This window comes from Anopheles maculipalpis, chromosome 2RL (genome assembly GCF_943734695.1).
Source record: "Anopheles maculipalpis chromosome 2RL, idAnoMacuDA_375_x, whole genome shotgun sequence".
Lineage (NCBI taxonomy): Eukaryota > Metazoa > Arthropoda > Insecta > Diptera > Culicidae > Anopheles > Anopheles maculipalpis.
The window spans coordinates 65,729,749-65,748,782 of NC_064871.1; the positions used below are offsets into that span (position 1 = coordinate 65,729,749).

At 40.3% G+C, this 19,034-nt stretch overlaps 2 protein-coding genes and 1 non-coding gene across 3 annotated transcripts in view; 2 read left to right on the forward strand and 1 right to left on the reverse strand.

Annotated features, from left to right (window-relative positions):
- Positions 1–19,034, forward strand: part of LOC126556080 (ubiquitin carboxyl-terminal hydrolase calypso) — a 332,487-nt gene that overhangs the window by 291,332 nt on the left and 22,121 nt on the right. The gene's annotated exons all lie outside the window — the stretch shown is intronic.
- Positions 1–19,034, forward strand: part of LOC126555968 (matrix metalloproteinase-2) — a 274,794-nt gene that overhangs the window by 35,875 nt on the left and 219,885 nt on the right. The window lies entirely within an intron of this gene.
- Positions 12,992–13,075, reverse strand: Trnal-uaa (transfer RNA leucine (anticodon UAA)). The gene has a single exon. It is a non-coding gene; the product is annotated as a tRNA-Leu (tRNA).

Consider the following 19,034-nt stretch of genomic DNA (forward strand, 5'->3'; position numbering starts at 1 on the left):
TTGAGCCCTATCCACACAAACCAGAGCTTTTTTTTTTTGGTTTCGATTGTAGCGTTTGGCGAGCTTGTTTGTTGTTATATTTTAGTGGGCAGCTAATACAGTTGTTACACGGATGCATGTTTGGTGGTAATTTTTATTCAGCACTCACCCCGAAACGAAGAATACTCTCTCTCTCATTGTACGGGGTAATGCGTCTGGGTAGGCTTATTTGTTTGCGAAAAATGGAGCCATTTTCACAAAATTGCTCGTCGCTATGGGTCAGTAGGAACAGGATTAACAATTTCACAAAAACGCATCACCGAACTTCTGCTGCTACTTCGTTGTCTGAGGTGAGTGTCAGTCTGTTGTTGTATTAATTAGTTTATGTAACGATCGTAAAACCTAATCCCAACCCATCACCGCGCTGATACGTGCAGCATCCCATTCCGATGTTTAGCATTTCCGCTAACAGGACCGGCACGGTTATGCCGTACCCCATTTACAATTTGGAATATTGCAACGAAACACGTACCAGTGTGCCAATGGAAGGTGGAATGGTGAAAAGTGGTGGTGAGTAGAGTTTATTTACCATATCCTAGCACCACCGTTGCAGTGGTCAACTACCGGACGCCTCGTGGATAAGCTGGGAGAGTCCAAACCAGTGGCCAGACAAAGTGGATACTTAGAGAAACGCTAGAACTAATTGAATCCTGACCGCAAAAAAGCGTTGTGGGCATGGATGGAAAGTTTACAGATTTCCCGAGACGAAGCTGTTGTGGTAAAAGAGGATGGGAAAGGATAATGAAAATGATGGTAAGGCAAAGGATGGGTTCTGCTGAAGTGACCATTTAGGGCGGGGTATCATCTTCCCCCGTTGCATTTGTACTAGTCACAAATTGATGCACTTTACTCCGCCAACTCACATCCCTATGCACTTGAGGAAGAAAGAAGCGTAAACAACAACAGGAAATGTATCAGCTTACGGAGGAAGGCTTCGTGCCAGATCGAAAAACAACATTACTTGTCCGAATGACCGAGACGAACGAACAACGATGCTCTAACATAATTCACTTGCAAATGGAAATGATAATCTCTTTCGGGACCCTGCGATGCAATACTTTTCTCCAGTAGCTCGAGTAAACTTTATGATTTAGTTTTTTTTTTATTTGTCTCATTTTCGTACGGTACATGCAAAGGGTTGAAGGGGTTTTAATAACAAATGGAGGTGGATGCCATAGAGAGGAGTAATTGTCTATATTGTGCTTTAGTGCAGGAGTTTCGTGTGGAATTAATGTGCATCGATGTGGGACAGAAAGTGGAAGTTGTACTGTTATAATTCAAATTAAGTTTTTTTTAAATCTTCTATCCTCTTGCTTTTATTTGCTAAGAGAAACGGAAACAGAAATACATAGTCTGAAGTTAGAGGTTGTAAGTGTAACGTTTCAGAGAAACCCCAGGATGCAGTAACATATTTTAAAATGAGCAGAATGGTAACTAACCGTATCGAGCAAATTAATGCAATTTTGCAACGTTGGTCGTTAATATACACCGTGGGAAGGAAGAGCGAGAGGGAGAATGAAGTCTCATGGGAACAGGAGTGGGTGTGATTGTAGACAACAAAGGAAAGTTTTGTTATGGCATGTGATATCATTTTTGTTGTGTTGTGTGTGATTGATGGTATTTTTATCTGTCTGAAGTATAATATTTAATTTTTTTTGTTTGTATATCACAACATAAAAATTTAAAGATGTTGCGTGAAATACTCAAAGTCTTTACAAAAAAATGAAGCGAAAAACAGGTATTCGTTAAGCTGATTTATGCCTTAAATTTATCTTCTTCTTATTATTGGCTTCATGACCTTTAAGGTCATGCCGGCCGTCGAAATGGCTTTCTATAGACTGCCGATACCACGTAGTTGGTTAGTCAAGCCTCACTACGGGGGAACGGTCCGGATGGGATTTGTACGTCTACACCACGGGGCCGCCTCTAAATTTAAATTAAATCCTATGCCGCCTTAAAATTATCAAAATGAGTTAAATATAAAAAAATAAATAAAGAAAAAATTAAGATATTAAACATAAAACCTAAAACTTTTACTATTTGATGATACATACTTGGTACTACTAACGGGAAAAACCAAACGTTTTGTTAAATGAAACCGAAAAATATTTCTCATCAAATTGATTTTCTCATCAAATGCAAGTTCGTCGTGATTCAATCGTTCAAGTCTTTTCCCCATTAGGCTTAACCACACCTTTACACCGTTCAGTTGATCTATTGATAAGCCATATCAGATTAACCAATCGCATCATTTGCTCAAAATGGCGGTTAGTTTAAAATGACTGTATCAATTAGTTGTTACAGGGTTCACAAGATGAATTAGAAATATTCGATGTTTTGCCGGACATTGCTCGAGATAAAGTGTGTCTATGCACAGGTAGAGATGAACTCTCACTTTTGAAATGATAATTGAAAAATCGAGCAAGCACAACATATTACGGATCACATTGTTACGTTTGGCGTCATCCTAAATAGATAAACAAATAAATGAATAAATATTATTACATTTATTTATTACTTTATTATAATTATTACGGGCGTACATAACCGAGTGTGGCCGGGATCAGACCAAACGGCAAAGTGACGGCTCTTACTAGAATGAAAAAAAAAAAAATATTACGGGTGTGCTATAATGTCGAGATTTCTCTCGACTGGGTGTTTTCAGGTGTTTTTAGTAAACATTTCCTCCTACTGATATTGTTTGATGGTCCATCCTGTTGCAGCGCCGTTCTTTTATGTGCGATTGGTCCGTTGTATGTGGCTTTCATTTCTGCCATGCTTTCGGTGATTTTGTCCTGCATTTGATTAAATGTGCTTATTTATTTTCTATTCCTTAAAATATGAAAAATGAAAATACGGCGTAAGCCATGATACCTTAAACAAACAAAAAAAAAAAAAAAAGAAGTAAAACAGTAGGTCAACGAACACGAATCAGTGACTCCAAATAAAAAAGCTCCAAATAAAAAGTGTCCGAATATCGAAGTACAAATAAATGCTTCTTCAATTAATAACAAATTCTTTTTGTCTTTTTGGAGGACTGACCATTCAGCTGCGTGGTATGAATAAGTTTAGTAAGCCATTCGATGGCTAGCATAACCTCGTATGTCATTAAGCCAAGAACAAAAATAAGAAGAAGAAAATATGCTTCTATAAAACAAGAAAAACAACATTTCTCTTCAATTGTTAGTATTATTGAAATATCTAATATTAAAATAAGAAACTAATTGTTTTATTTTCACTCCCATCATTAGTTTTGTAATTTAATAACGCTCAGCTAAATTTCAGTAACCCCATTCAGTAACTCTATTTTCTTTAAGTCATTCTCCACTTCTGACCAATCCATAAAACAACCAACACTGTCAGACCAGCACAGACGGATCATTTGTAATGTCGTGCCCTGCACAAAGGAAACCAAGCAAAAGTGTATTCTTCACGCTGAAGAGTTTCATAAACAGTGGGTTAGGATTGGAGCGAGAAACAGAGCAAAATAATCATATCTAGAGTGTAAGAATGAAACAAAAAGCAAAGAACTTCGCCGTAAATGATTGTAGCTGCATTAAAAGAAAAAAAGGATAAGATATGATTCAAAACGGCAAAAAGCGTCTTGGGGAGTAATGTGTCACCGATACACGAGAAGCTGCAATTTATGCTTCAGTAACTTTCCCACTTATGCCTTTCTTGACAACATTTTTTTTGTGGCTCGAAACAAACAGTCCCGCCAAGGCTAGCATGTTGGCCAGCAGAAGCTTTGGTCAGATTTGTAATTGGTTGTGATTATGACGAATGCCAAGAGTAGCATCTTGGTCTTCCCTCGCTTCAAGAGCTTTTCGCTTGGATATAAAATTGGTATCTTCTGTCCTAGCAGATGTTGAGTTTCGGCTAATTTGATTGGCGAATTGGAAGTGGTGAACCACACTGCACACTCTGCTCTGTTACCGCTGAAACCCATCAGCTGCACCTCTGCATTCGTTACTTACCAGCAGTTACAGCCCCATTTTTACATTTATTTTCTTTGTTCAGCTGTACCGCTTCGAAACACGTGTGTGTACAACGTGTTCAACACCCTCCAGTACAGATATACGAACTATAAATTTACCTTTTTTTGCTCTTTCCTTCGTTCCTGGCATGATGACTAATTCGATTTAGCCATTTCAACATCGAAAGCTTCCGCCAAAATGAGAATTGCGCCCGACGGCAGCATCCAAATGCTGGACAACATCGGCGGTACACCAAATGGTGCAGAAGTTCATTTAATTACCGTATGTACGGCCCGGCATTTATAATGGGCAATAGCGGCTGTAAAAAGGTGTTTTCGCAAGGGGAGAAACAGGGGAAGGGGCTAACACGGGGAGAGGCCGTTCGAAAACGTTTCGGGGTGAGTGGATCGAATTCGGGTAAACATATGCATTTATGTTTGTTTGCAATTGGTGGTTTGGCGTAAAGGACCCCCAACACCATCTAATAATCGAATCGATACTAAAATGTCCCATTAAAGAGCATGATGGCGGCGTTTGTGTGCCGGCAGCGTACCTTTGACACCGGATTTTCACGGATCATTATTTCAAATCAAAACGAAGGTCTGTGTGTGTGTATGTGTTGTTATGAGTACATTAAAGAGAGTAGAGACAGAGAGAAGCAGAGTGAGTGAGAGAGAGAGAGAGAGAGAGAGAGAAAGGATAGTGTGTATTAATTTTCGTGCACATCGGGGTGCGTGTTGGGTTTCGAAACAATATCACACCTCTCTAATTTAATTGGTTTATGTCGCGACACCCGGAAGGAACTGCTGTGACCAACACCTCGGCGCTCGATGCCACGCTTTTTGTGCGACTGATTATGCGTTTATGCTTTTAGGGATACATACGGGGAATGTTTCAAGCGCGATGAAAGTTCCCCCGAGCTGAAAACTAAGGTGCGATGGTGGGGTTGTACATTAATTTTGTTTTTATATTTAAAACCTAGAGGATAATCCGCTGGTTTTGTCACTTCCATGCAGTCACTAGTCACTTGCTGCAATCAAGTTTTTTGTAAGAGACAAAATAATTTTCAAAGAACTTTTGCATACATATGAAATAATAGTTTTGCATGTGTTATGGAACTTAAGGGATACTTCAAATCCTTATGAGAATGGAGTTTTATGGAGTAATACTGGTGTAATGAGAAAATTAATGAATAAGTAAGCATTGGAGCCTTAATCAGCCGTTCAGAAATCTATGTTCACAAGTTTCCTGGACTCGTCATTTGCCGTCGAAAGTCGTCGTTAAACATCGTGTTTGATGCGGTCAATAGAACCGCAGAGAAGCTTATGTGAAGACAGGTATTGTACTGTCATTTTACAATGCGCTAGTGTTTTAAGTTTTAATCGAAAAACACTCACATAGCGTGAAAAAGAGACCACACGCAATTATAAGGCCACGGAAGAGCAAAACGCAAAGTTCGCGTAAGCCTAAACTGATGCTAGGTTGTCAATGACACATTGGTGCGATGTAGTCCACAAGATTGACGCAAATTCTAATATGAGAATTGTGTTTGGGGATACAATTTTTATGTATTTTTATGTAACAGTTTCGTATTTAAAATTTTTATCCACAAGGTCGAAAAACTTAAGTAAAAATGCCTTTAGTGAATGAGCATGTAGCAACGTTATGCAAAGCTGGGATGGCATAAAGGGTTTCCGAGTAGAGCTACACATGTGCGAGGCATTTCTAGACAACGCTCAATATGAAGTGGACAGCAGGTAGGTTGAACTAGACAACCGTCGCCGTTTCTAGACAATGGTCTATTTGAACTGGACAAACGCTAGGGTGAAGTGAACAATCGTCCAGTAGAACTGGACAGTCATATTGGAAATGTTTGAGGAAACGGTTGCAAGCGTTTCTGGGGTAACGCTTGGCAAATATTTGAAACGTTACCACTGAAATACACAATTTTTGTAAATTTTAATTTTTAAAGTATATTAAATTAAACAGCACGGACAATACGCTGAAAGCCGTCATACTTAAAATAAATAAATAAATGAAACAGCACGCCAAAACAGTAGAACTAGACCGTCATATTTGAGTAGAACTGTTCTCAAATCAACTCAAGTAGAACTGAATTTTGCAATTTGAAATATTTGAAATGGTTAGAGAAACGGTTTGAAGCGTTTCGGAAACGCTTGGCAAATATTTGAACAGTACCCAGTGAAATATAATTTAAATGCAAAACATGCGTGAACGCATGTAAACATTAACGTAACGAATAATCACATTAATTTAGTTTGTACTTTGAACATGTTTGAAAGCGGTAAAACAAATGTTTATGAATTTTTGTACGTCTCCTTTAATATTTTTGATTCTGTAAAATATCCATTACAACAACTACAATAACTCGATTCAGTGATTATAAGTAGAGACATCTTTTGTCATCTTCTGTTAAAAGATAAAATTTTGAACAGGTATTGCAAATATTTTTTTTCTATCTCAAATTAAAAGAAATGCATTCTGATCGGAATTATATTCGGTGTGAAATTTTACGTACGTTTGGGAATGATTTAGAATTAGAAATTACAAAAAATGTGTATTTCAGCGGTTATTTTTTTAATTTTAAAATTTACCAAGCTTCAAACCGTTTCACCATCCATTTCACAAATGAAAGTCCAGCTCTACTTGACCATGGTCCACTTCAGCTTAGCGTTTGTCTTGACCACTGTTGACAAACGGCAACGGTTGTCCAGTTCAACCTACCCGCTGCCCAGTTCATCTTGAGCGTTGTCTAGAAATGCCTCGCACTTGTCTAGTTCTACTCGGAAACCCTGTAATATAAATACAGTTTGTACTTTGAAAATGTTTTTAGGCGCAAAAATCAATATCTATTAATTTTTGTACGTCTGACTAATATTTTTCATGCTGTAAAATATCCATTACAACAGCTAGAAGAACTCGATTCAGTGATTATAAACAGCGGAGCCTTGAGGAACATCAACCAAACCAAGTATCACCAAACATGAAGATGGCGTGATAGTTGCATAAATCGTTACTTCCTTTTTTATACATTGGAAACTTGCAGAAAAATTTCCTTTACGAGAAAGCATAGATCAAAAGCAGCTTCTTTCTGGATCTCGTTTGTCTTTCTCCTGATAGGTTAGACCGGCCGTCTAATGGCTCAGGAAACCTCCTGGTATACCACCACGTAGTTCAACACTCAGCCCTTAATTTTTATCCTGATATTGCCATGTGAAGCCCTGAGCTGTTATCATTAGCCTAAAATGTCTTTCATTAGCATTATTTAGTTTCATCTTGATTTATAAAAATTAAACAATTACTTTATTGTTTAGTGTAACATTGGATTTGAATAAAAAGAAATTAATGTCGTGAATCACAAGTAACTCACTAGTTTATTTATAGCGAAATGACAGTCATTTCGAAACGGTTTCTAGATACAACTTACTGCTACATCTTGATCTCGATTTTCAATCTACATATGGCCCCGTGAGGAGGGCAATGTGCCGCTCGATCGGCTCCATAAATCTTACTCCCATTACTGCATGCCTGTTTATTTTTATTTATTTTTTTCTCTATCGTTTTCCTCATTTTGCACTCTACGTCGCACAACAGTTCATCGATCTTCGACATTGGTATGGTTTATGCATCGTGTAGTGTCTCCTTTCCTCCCCATTCTATGCTGCTGATCGTGCGCTTCGATAATTTGTTTGACAGTTTTTCGAATTAATTGTCGTGTTGCCACATACACGCACACATGCATACCGAAACGGATTCACCGGATCGTTAGTAGAAGAAATAGTACAATTATTACTACTATTTGCTGCTTTAGAATGTCACGCTTTGCACCCTCAACCCCTTTTTCAAACGATCCGGTGATCGATGTCAATGCATTTACTAGACTGCACTTGCACCGAAGAAAGAACTATGAGCGTGGTGGAAGAATTTATGGTTCTATGCGTACCCTGGCGGTGTGCTATGCTTTGTGTGTGTGGGGTTGAAGAAACTCATTAAATCAGGCACAGAGCGTACAATAGCGTGCATTCATTGGCGGCGAGATCATGATGCGCTGATCATCTAGTGCTGAAGATATTCACACCAACCTTACAATCGTTTCCTTCTGGTTCTCTGGTTCCACTGTCAAGAGAGCAACGCGCGTGGATCCGTTTCTTTTAGACAAATCTAGTGAATAAAGAATAAATGCTTTCCCTACATATGACCTACACACCGAGTGGTTGATGCCCTTTCTAGTCAGATCTCGCGGACACTTGAAAGTATGATTGGGTTCAAAGTGGAATGTGATCTATTCCTCGCATACACACACGTACCCGCACTCTGTAAATGCCGCCTATAGTGCAAGATTGAAATCGGAGTAATTGAAATGCTTTCCTGCGTGTGTGAGTGCTTCAGCATGTGCGCCATAGCTAATCATGATCAGGCTCATCATGTGGAGGAATGCTGCTGATTTCCTGGTAATGACCGTCGTGCATAAAGCATCCGATCACGATGAATGTTACGACTATACCGCGCTGGATGCTGTTAAAACGTCATCACTTCGTTCCGGAACACGTCATCAGTGGTCGTTGGGTTTTTGTTCAACAGTTGAAGTATGCTCACGTAAAACCCCTGAAAGGTGTGGAACTATCCGTGCACGGGTGATTTTTCCCTGCAGGTGTTCGTTTCGATTTATCATTTTGCACAACCATCAATGATTCACGCATCATCATCGGAACGGTTTCTTCCCATTTACCTTATGGATTGGGATATCCTCCGCCGGTGGCTAATTGTGTGAAAATATTTCAAAAATGTCAATTCCGGTTTCAAATTCCGTGTGTGTGATGCAGCATTGTTGTGCTTGCGTCGGTGTCAAGTGTGTTTGCTCAACGATTGCCACTTGGTGTCTGACCATTGCGCTAATGGTAAACAATTACGAAGTGACACGCGAGACTCTTGGACTTTCAGCAAACCGAACACAACAGGTTTTCGTAATGTGAAACTACCGCCTTACACTGGTGAGTCAGTTAATTGTTTTCAGCGCAGAGAATGGCAAATGCGCGGGATGTTTTAAGACAAAGAGGATAATTTTTAAGAAATTCTGTTAATTATATTAACAGTAATATTGTCACTGGAATTAATTTGGCGAATAGTTGCATGAATCAATTAGAGTTTGTGCGTTAATATTGCTTATTTAATGGCATGTTGTTTTGTTGGTGAGGTTGTCAAGCTTGGTCGTATGCTATTGACATGTTCGTTTCTAAGCTCATGTCTAAAACAATATTTTTTTAGCGAATAATCTTGAGATTCAAGGAAACAGCAAAGGTGGCTCTCGTGTTTGAGTCCTTCTTTAAAATAGCTACGGAGGTACACGTTGGCCTACCCAACTACTATTGCCTCCCTTACGGTAATGCCTAAAAATTTCCATATATCTTCCACGTTATATTCTGTATCCACAAATGAGTTTGGCCGGCTGATATGTGACGGATTGGACGTCTCTAAGAGTAGGAACCTAGTATATTACTCACGCTGGAATCATCTAAACATCGTTTTTATTTCCTCTACATACCCCAATCTGTGTAAAGTTGCATTGGTTACAGCCCTAAAAGATCAGCAGTCGAAGACTATCATCGAATCAGAGGTATTATCGAATCAGACTTAACCATATGGCCAATGTGTCTTTGACGAAAACACGTTAAATATCCGGAAATAGCGTTTCTTGTATAAAATGTAGTACATTTTGTTTGACATCTTAATAATACGAAAAGGCGAAGAGGCAGAGAGGCTACACCACCAGACTGCCCTGGCGATTTCGGCGCCGGTCTTCAAACGGCAGGACCCGGCTTCAAATTCCATCTGGACCGTCCTCCGGTAGTGAGGATTTGACTATCCAACTATGTGGTACAACTATCGGCAAGTCTAGTAAGTCTAAGCCATTCGACGGTCAGCGTGTCCTTAGCAGGTTCGTTAAGACAAGAAGAAGAAGATAAAGAATACGAAGAGGTTTTTTTTTGGGATGCAGCTTGCATTAACTGAAAGGATGTTAACTTGCATATAAGACTTGTTGCATGCTCGATGGCAATGGCTGAAATAATTCCATTTCTGAGTCGAATCATATGATGCTGAAACTATTAAGATTAATTATAATTTAGCATTCGAATGAATGTGCCTTTCTTACCAGTGAGAACCAGTCATTAGTATATTAATGGTGATGATAGGAAAACACATTAACCAAATCTGAAATTCCATCCACAGCACATCCAGAACCGATCCTTTCATTCTAATGTAATGTAGCTTCTGGAGTTTGTCAGTCGGCGATGATGCTAATGTCACTTGACACTGCAATTGAATCAAGAGGGAGGAAAAACTAGAATCCTGGGAATAGTGGAAGCGTGTCGTAGCGTCGGAATTCAATCTTGGCTAGAATAAAATGAATTCTTTTTTCTATTGGTACATAATAAACAACAAAGTCAGTGAAGAGTCCTCCATCCATTTACGGATCGAGCAATGTAATATGTGGTTTCAACGATAAAAATCCACCACCGTCAGCTCGTTACAGCTTTGTTTGGCGGCGTCTGCTCATTTCCAGCACTTCTGGAAACGGTCCTGAGGGCAAAAGTAGATCTTGATTGTCTACAGAGTTGGCCTGACGCGCTCTAATTGATGATGGACACTCGACGGACAGTATATCCTTAATCCTGTCCAATCGAATCGAATTTCAATTTCATATGCCAACCACCGTTCCAGACGCTCACTTGCATTGAGTGCACAGCAGGTTTCTGTGTGTGAAGATGGAGTCATAAATTTTCGATTAGCGCGAATTTATCGTCCAATAAAATTGTGAAAAATACTGCACCCACTTCTCGCACTTTCTGTCGTGGTTTTCTTATTAAATCGAACGAATCGCGAACCTAATGGTGAGTTCGAGTGTCTGGTTTTGTGGGGTTGAGTGCTAGTGCTTGGCAATCGGACAGCAAGAGAAGAGAGGGTGTTGTCCCCGTGTGTAATATTAGCAAGTGGACGGTAGCCAGATTAGAACAGACGCCAGTTAGTTTGCAGAAAGCGATGAGGAACAAGTAGCTGCCAGACGACCTCCATTGTACATATAGGGACATTGTCCGCCAATCCGAAGTAGCTCTTATCGCGATCCGTCTATGCCGTCCTTGCGATGATCAAAACAGAAGAAAACATTCTTTCAAGACTGATCGATCGAGCATTTCCAATCAAGTTCTTATCTTGTTTTTCTGCACCACAAGCGGGGCATTAAATTTGTTCAATAACTTACGGTACGCAGAGGATGAATGCCGTAGGAGTATGACAGTCTGACTAGAGCATGAACTGTCAAAATTGAACGTGCATTGTGCATGAGTGTTCTATCCGATGGGCCGTAGTATATTAACGATTATCGACCAAGTCGTCCTTCGGTAAGTGACGTTCTTCTCATCCATTCGATTCGTTTATCGGTCATCCGCACACATCGTTCCCGTGTTGGGTGCGCATGAACCTGTCAATCAGATGCGCTCTGATGGTAGCCTTTTGATAAAATCAGTGCCCGTCTTTTGTGGTACATGAACTTGGTTGCAGAGCTACCGCGCTACGCGGGCTTGATAAAAAGAACATTAACTGTTCCGTCGATGGAAAAACTCTCCCGCTCGTGTAGGTTAAAAGCCGGAGGTCTAGTAAATCGAAGGAGATTATGTTTGCCGGTACTAATGATGATGCTTGCATTGCTCACTGCTGGCCCAAGTACATCAGAGGAATTACCGGCAGTATAGAGAACGCCGTGCGACACCAAGCTATTTGTGAGGATTGAGACGAGATTCGATCGCGGAAAAGTATTTTTCACGGTGAAAATATCGTGATATACTGTGTTTTGTGCTCGCGTTTCCAACCGAAGCTAGCTGTGTGCTATCTCGTAGTAGAGTTTTGGGTGATCTTTGCCAGTGGCACTGATCCCGAAACGAACGAGATGATATTTTTATCTCGAGACAGTCGGAGGTACACATATGGTACCAGGATGGACGGTATTTGAATGTGAGGTGCATGTGTAGATGACGCTCATTAGCGAAAGAGCGAGAAAAGTTCCTATCCAATGGACCGTTTGCCTGAAGTACTACTTGTGAATGGAAATTATTTTTAGCAAAATTTTAATGGTGGGGATGTACGGTTTATACGTTAGATGAGATGAGATGAGAAAGGAGAATGAAGCTTCTGTACAGATAACAGAATCATAATGATGATTTATTTTTGAGAGAAACGCTTATCTTATCATAAGCTTACCAATATTATGTTGAATACTGTAGTAACGTGATCAACTCTTGAACAATCGGCAACCTGAAAAAAACAATTATTGATTAGTTCATGTTATAAAATTTCATTAAAATAATGAGATTTCGCAACGTCCCTAAATTTGGGATTAGTTTAGATAAAAAGCCAGGCAGCTCTCTTATCGTCTCACTCGGAGTGACTCTAGCATGACTAGAACCAGATTGGAGCAGTACTACGACTTGATGTAAAAAAATCTTCTGCTAATGGTCGCTAAATTTTACTTAATTCAACATAAGTTATTGGTTTATCTAACTTTTTTTTTCTTTACATTTAACCTTTTTTTCAACATTTTAACTTAAAACTAACATTTTTGTTTCTAACGTTAAAAATAAATCACTGCATTTAGACCAATCAATAACATCAAATATTAATAAAAAAAAAATCTTCAAAAATATCATCAGTTGTGAAATTTTAAAACGCACTGTAAACGAAGCAATAATTTTTCCGTCTACGCACGACACGAATGAATGACAGATGAGTGCTTTGTTTGGTAACGCAATGTGTAACGCTTCGTAACGCCGCACGCAAAACCGTTTATGTCGCGCGAAAGGAACGTCACGCGTGTTGCGTGGTCGCATCGTGATGATGAATCAACACGCGACATCAATGCGCGACGTCTGTTGCGCAGTGAAGGCAGCTAAGCAAAAAGAGGATGTCAGAAGTGGGGTTCGAACCCACGCTCCCTTACGGGAACCAGAGCTTAAATCTGGCGCCTTAGACCGCTCGGCCATCCTGACTTGTGGTGGCTGTGAGTCAAAAGCGCTATACAAACAGAAACTACCTTCGTTCGCTTGATCGATAGCTGTGAGATGCTAGGGTTTCGTCATGCTGTCAGCGTACGTTGGTCGACGCAGAGTTCTGAGCTAATTATATCATTCGTTTTTTTTTATAGCAAACTTGTGATTACATAATAACAATTAGTATTGAAATAAATTATATAAAGAGATTATTTTGCTTGTTTCTACGGGTACAGAATTTAGGATAAATTTTTTACCCTTAATCGAATGTCTTGCGTGCACAGTTGTTCAAACTAAGATCGTATTAGCCAGTTCATTTGTTGACATTCGCTAAGATCTGTCTTCTATCATGCCGGCAGCCGATTTGGCCGGAAGCTAACAGCCAAAAAACTTGTTCCTATTGTCGGCGCCTTTACAAGCACGTTGACAATGCTCGTTGACTTGTGAAAATGAGAAAAGTTGATTTGCTTGTTTCGGAAAACTTTCCTCCCCTTCCCGTTCCCTCTTTTGTTTCCTTTGCTTTCGAAGCTCTGTTGAAACGGTTGTACCATCGTTGCGTATGCATCTTGCGGTGGTCTTTATTATTGCCTGTGGCAGGAGAAAATCTGCATGTCTCTGCCACTGAGCGTCTATTTTCCACGCGGTGGCAGCAAATGGTGGCGGCAGTTTTCAATATCTTCGCCGGTGTATGGGCACCGGCTGCATTCGTAATATCCGATGTGGGATCTCATTTAAGTTGCCGCCACCGTGAGTAGGAGTTGTTGCCTGCATGATGTCGAACACACGTAATGCATTGCTGAGTGGAACCTGTTTTATATGGGAAGGATGGCATACCCCTCCGATGTTCTTATGGTACCAGAGTCAAGGGTTAGTAGTTTTTGAGCAGCTGTAAAGTTATCGCATCGTTGTGGAATATGGTAAAAGACTTGACTGCACCTTTGTGACGATGCTATTGCACATAAAAGAAAAGTCACCATTCTTCTTTCATGCTCCTATTGATTCCTTGCAAAGCGGTGGCAATTTCAGTAGTGATTAATTATGCAAAGTTTGTGGGTGGGATTGTGTTAATGAAAATTTGGGCAACAGTTTGTTGCTTATCCCGGCCGCCCGCCTATCGAAAGCGTAAAGCTACTAGTGCCACAGCAGGGACTTCTATTTGGGTTGTGTTATGGAAGCAACAGTAGTGGGACTTATAGCTGACTCAATTCCAGGCAACATTTTTGCGTTTATGATCATTAATCATGCAGGTGTATGAGCGACGGTGGGACGGAAACCGTACTTACTAGCGTATCGTCAATTAAGGAACCATGTTTTATTTTGTTTTCTGCGTGCCTTTGTGTGTGTGTTTGTGTGTGTGTGTGAGTGAGTGTATCATTTCTTCGATTGCTTCATGACAGAAATACTACAGTAGGTAAACCGTAAACGTGCGTAATGTTAACGGTAATTACGGGCCTTTTATGGCGGCTAATTGCCAATAAAGCTCCTCCAAAAGAATCAGGCCATCAGTTGTGAACGTCAGTGATTGTTGTGCGCTTTTGTTGATGTGCATGCACGGTGGACATCGCTTTAGTTTTCATCTGTTGTTTATATGTGTAAGTTTTCATCGGTACAAGCTTTTATTACCAAACCAACCAAAACAAATTTTTTGCTGAAACAGTTTTATTTTATATTGAATTATTTTATACATTTTTACCTTTAAAGTACATTCAGTTTCACATTTTTCGATGAAAATAAAGTAAGCTTATCAGACCATATGGCAACGCTTGCTTCTTAATATTCACAGGTAAAATTGAAGCTTTTACTAATAGCTTTTATAGTAAACATAAGAAACCATTTCTTAGAAAATGCCATCATAAATGAATTAAATTATTAGCATTGGCCCAATATTGTTGCTCTAATACTTATCAAAGGAAATTAGTAGCTGAGTTCGAAAAATTTACTCTTTGAACTTCTTACTAAGCATTACCGTACTTACTTCCAGCCTTCCTGATATAAACCACACAGCGACTGGTTCTCACCACACAACGACTGGGACTGGTTCTTAAAATTCAAGTCTTCAAGTAGTATGTAGGAACCCTTCCATGCTGTTCCTACAGGAAGGGATAGGTTTTTTAAAATGTTTTATGCAGAATGGTTCTGTAAAAATCTATACAATTTTTGGTTCTTTCTAGTTGTCTGTATTTAGTTCAACATGAATCATTTTATGCATTAATAAAATACATACAAAGAGTCAAGTCACAAAGAGTTGAAATGAAATATGAAAACAAAAATTACTGTTGCTACCATAAAAAAGTTAGAACCTTTATACTGTAAAAGTGCAGTGATCAATTTAAAATCTTTTGAAGGTTTTAAACACATATTGTAAGAGTCTTGGTCATATTTACTATGTCAAAATGAACATCTCCTTTGATAGTTACTTCTCTAAAAGTTTATTTTTCATATTTTGATTATGCTCTATACTATTGCACAGTCATGCCGATGGGACATGATCATTTAATGGCTTACTAGCCTTGTTGATACTAGAGTTGGGTCCAAAGAACGGTAAGTGTACAGTTCGTTCAGTTTAATCAAATGATCAAACGAACTTCGTTCGTCAAGAACTTTGAATACAGGTTGAGCGAACATCACGTCCAATTTAGATCGCAACCTATAACGACAGGTCGAACGACTAAAATCGCGAGCGAACTGAAACGACAGGTAGAACGAACGGAATGCTGCGTATGAGTAATTTTGACAACAAGTGCTATTCTTGTGCTCTTTTTTTGTTGCAAAATTTAATTAGTTGTTTTAGATGTTTGGCTAGTATGGCTAAATATGCGCGATGCATAAGCATGTGTTATGGTTCATTTGTTTGCTGAAAGCAAGGCTTTCTAAATTTTCTTTTAAGCATGACATTTTTTTGTGGACAGTACGGATGCACCTGGTTGAAAACCATTATCCAAAAACAAAGAAATCTGAATAAAACTTTAATAATTTCCTCGTTTTTCTGTTTATTAAAAACGTGCACAATTTTAACAAATATACATTCAAGCAGGCAAACGAAAGGCTTCAAACCAGTGAGTTTAAATAAACCCTCGAATCGATCCTGCTTTTAATGTACAGGAATGTCTGATCACTTTAAGTTTATGTACTTCTTACACAAATTTTGGATGATTTAACCCCCCTCCCCCTCCATCCCTCTAGAATACGAGCGATGCAGTTCGTTGAAGTTCATATGAATGTAGGAACTTTACCAACTCTAGTTGATACCAGCGTAGTTGTAAAGCAAGTCTATGCCTCTATCGCCAATCCGTTTCCAGGAAACTCGGTCTATGGCTGAAGTCCTCCATCCACGGCTGTATCCTATCTCCGAGAGGTTAGTTTCTACTTGATCGAGCCAACGAGCTCACTGTGCTTCTCTACGCCTCGTGACGAACGGGTCGCTGACGAGCACCTTCTTGGTAGGGCATGAGTCCGGCATCCTCATCACGTGGCCCAGCCAACGTATCCTCCCGGCTTTGACTACCGTCAGGATATCAGCACCGCCAAACAGCTCAGCTAGCTCGTGGTTCACACCGCCAAAGATAGTCCTTAGCACCAGCCGTTCGAAAATGGCGAGTGCATTGGCGTCCTCCGTCAGCATAGTCCAAGAGTCGTACCCGTAGAGGACTACCGGACATATCAAGGTGCGGTAAATCGTGCATTTCGTGTGTTGTTGGAGTCTTCTGGATCGCAGTTTGTGGAGTCCGTAGTAAGAACGATTCCCCTGAACAACGTGCCTTCGGAATTCGTTGCTTGCGTTGTTGTCCGAAGTTACGATCGTACCAAGGTAGCAGAACTCCTCTACCACCTCGAGATCGTCGCCGTCAACTGATACTCTGCTTCCGAGTCGGGCTCTATCACGGTCAGAGCCTCCGGCAGGTAACAGGTATTTTGTCTATGTCGCATTGATGCTCAATCGAATTCTATTGGCCTCGCGTTTCAGTCGGGTGTACGCCTGGCACACCGCCGCAGTTGTCCGTCCGATGTTGTCGATGTCATCCGCCAAGGAATTGGAAAGACCGGGTGAAAATCGTGCGCTGGATGTGCGTTTCGCATGTCACCCTCCAGAGCGATGTTGAACAACAAACAGGAGAGTCCGTCTCCTTGCCTCAGATCCCGGTGAGATTCGAACGATTCCTACAGCATGCTCGAAACTCTCACCTTGCACTGCACCCCGTCCATAGTGGCCTTTAGCTGCCGTACCAGCTTCCCAGGAAATCCGTACTGCTGCATGGTGTTCCATAGTTCGGTCCGATCTATGAGAATCTGCCGTAGAGTGAAGATTTGGTCGGTTATCGATTTGCCTCCAACAAATCCAGCTTGATAGCTTCCGACGAAATTTGTAGCAAGGGGCTCCAGTCTGCAGAAGAGAATTCGGGACAAGATCTTATAGGCGGCATTAAGGACTGAAATGGTACGATAGTTCGAGCATTCCAGTCTGTCGCCCATGTTGTATACTGGGTAAATGACGCCCAGTTTTCATTCGTCCGGTAGTTCTTCCTGATCCCAAATCTTAACTGGGTTTCTTGCATCTGCTCCGTTAAGGTGTCTGTCGAACTAGCACTTCCACCTGTTGATCACCTCTCGCTCGTCTGACAGGATATCTCCTAGTATTTAATGTTACTAACTAAGTTGATTCTTTTCGATTATGCAAAATTCATTTAACATAATGTCTTCATTGTCTCCAAATTGCCCTGTTTTATCATGCATTAAATCTAGACTTCGAAACAGTTGTTTTTTTAACAAATTTGTGAAATATTGTATGCAATAATCAATCTCTTCTTTGGTAATGTTTTCTTTGTAAATTGTTTGTCTTGTAAATTGCTTTTATTAGCATTTATTTCCCTTATCAAAGGGTACTTTTAACGCAATATCCAAAGATTGCTCATGATTTGTGGGGTACTGGGCTCAAATCCATATAATTTATGATCCAATTGACGCATTCGTTGATGCGCTATCAAGTGCTTCAACGAATTATACCCGTGCATCCTTTATAGCCTTATCGTAACATTCTTATGGCAATCATTATATCCAAAGTGCGGGTGAAATCTGTAAGGAAAAAATATCACACTGTTCTTTTTGTCCTCCAAAAAGAAAAATCTCAACCTCAACATGCAGAAAGGGAAAACGAAGTGGCACGGAGGAAGAATGCAGAAAGATCTCGCAAGAAGTATCACAAACAAAACACAAAACTATCGTTAAATGCCCCAAAGGATTGAGGGAAAGCGCTGAATCTCGTTCCTTTTATAATCCGCTTGCCTTGTGGCGCCAGCCAGCACTTGCTCATACACCCTCGCATAGCCCTTAAAGGATGGCCCGGGTGGCGTAAAAGAGAATAAACAAGTTTGTCGCATAAAACCTGATTTAGGTGAGAACAAAGAAATGCATAAACTTGTACAAAACACACCGTTTTCCCGGTGTGTGTGTGTGTGTGTGTGTGTGTGTGTGTGTGTGTGTGTGTGTGTGTGTGTGTGTGTGTGTGTGTATGTGTGTGTGTGTGTGTGTGTGTGTGTGTGTGTCCAGCGAGCTGTTTTTGTACATTTTGTTTCCAGCAGGGATAATGTTGCCCGGATTGGATGGATTAAGGAAAATCATACTATGTGTGTGTGTTGAAGGAGTGAAAAGAAAACTACTTCAGTCCGTGTGTTTGTTACTTTTCACCACACGACGAGACCGGATAATCGTTATCGTGTACCGGGCACTGGGACACACCCTTCCTCGCGGGAGTAGTCGAGCGGGGGTAAACCCTGGGTTCAATAACCAAATAAATTCGCAATCAAATTGACACTGCTTTGCCGCTGTTCCCTTTCCAATCGTTGGGCAAAATTCGTTTGAGAAAATCGGACGATTTGTGCGGTGCATACGAAACGGAGCAAAGCAATGAGATTGTTTGTGAGCTTGTGGACGCGTCAATAAAGACGCATTTTACTTGCATCCC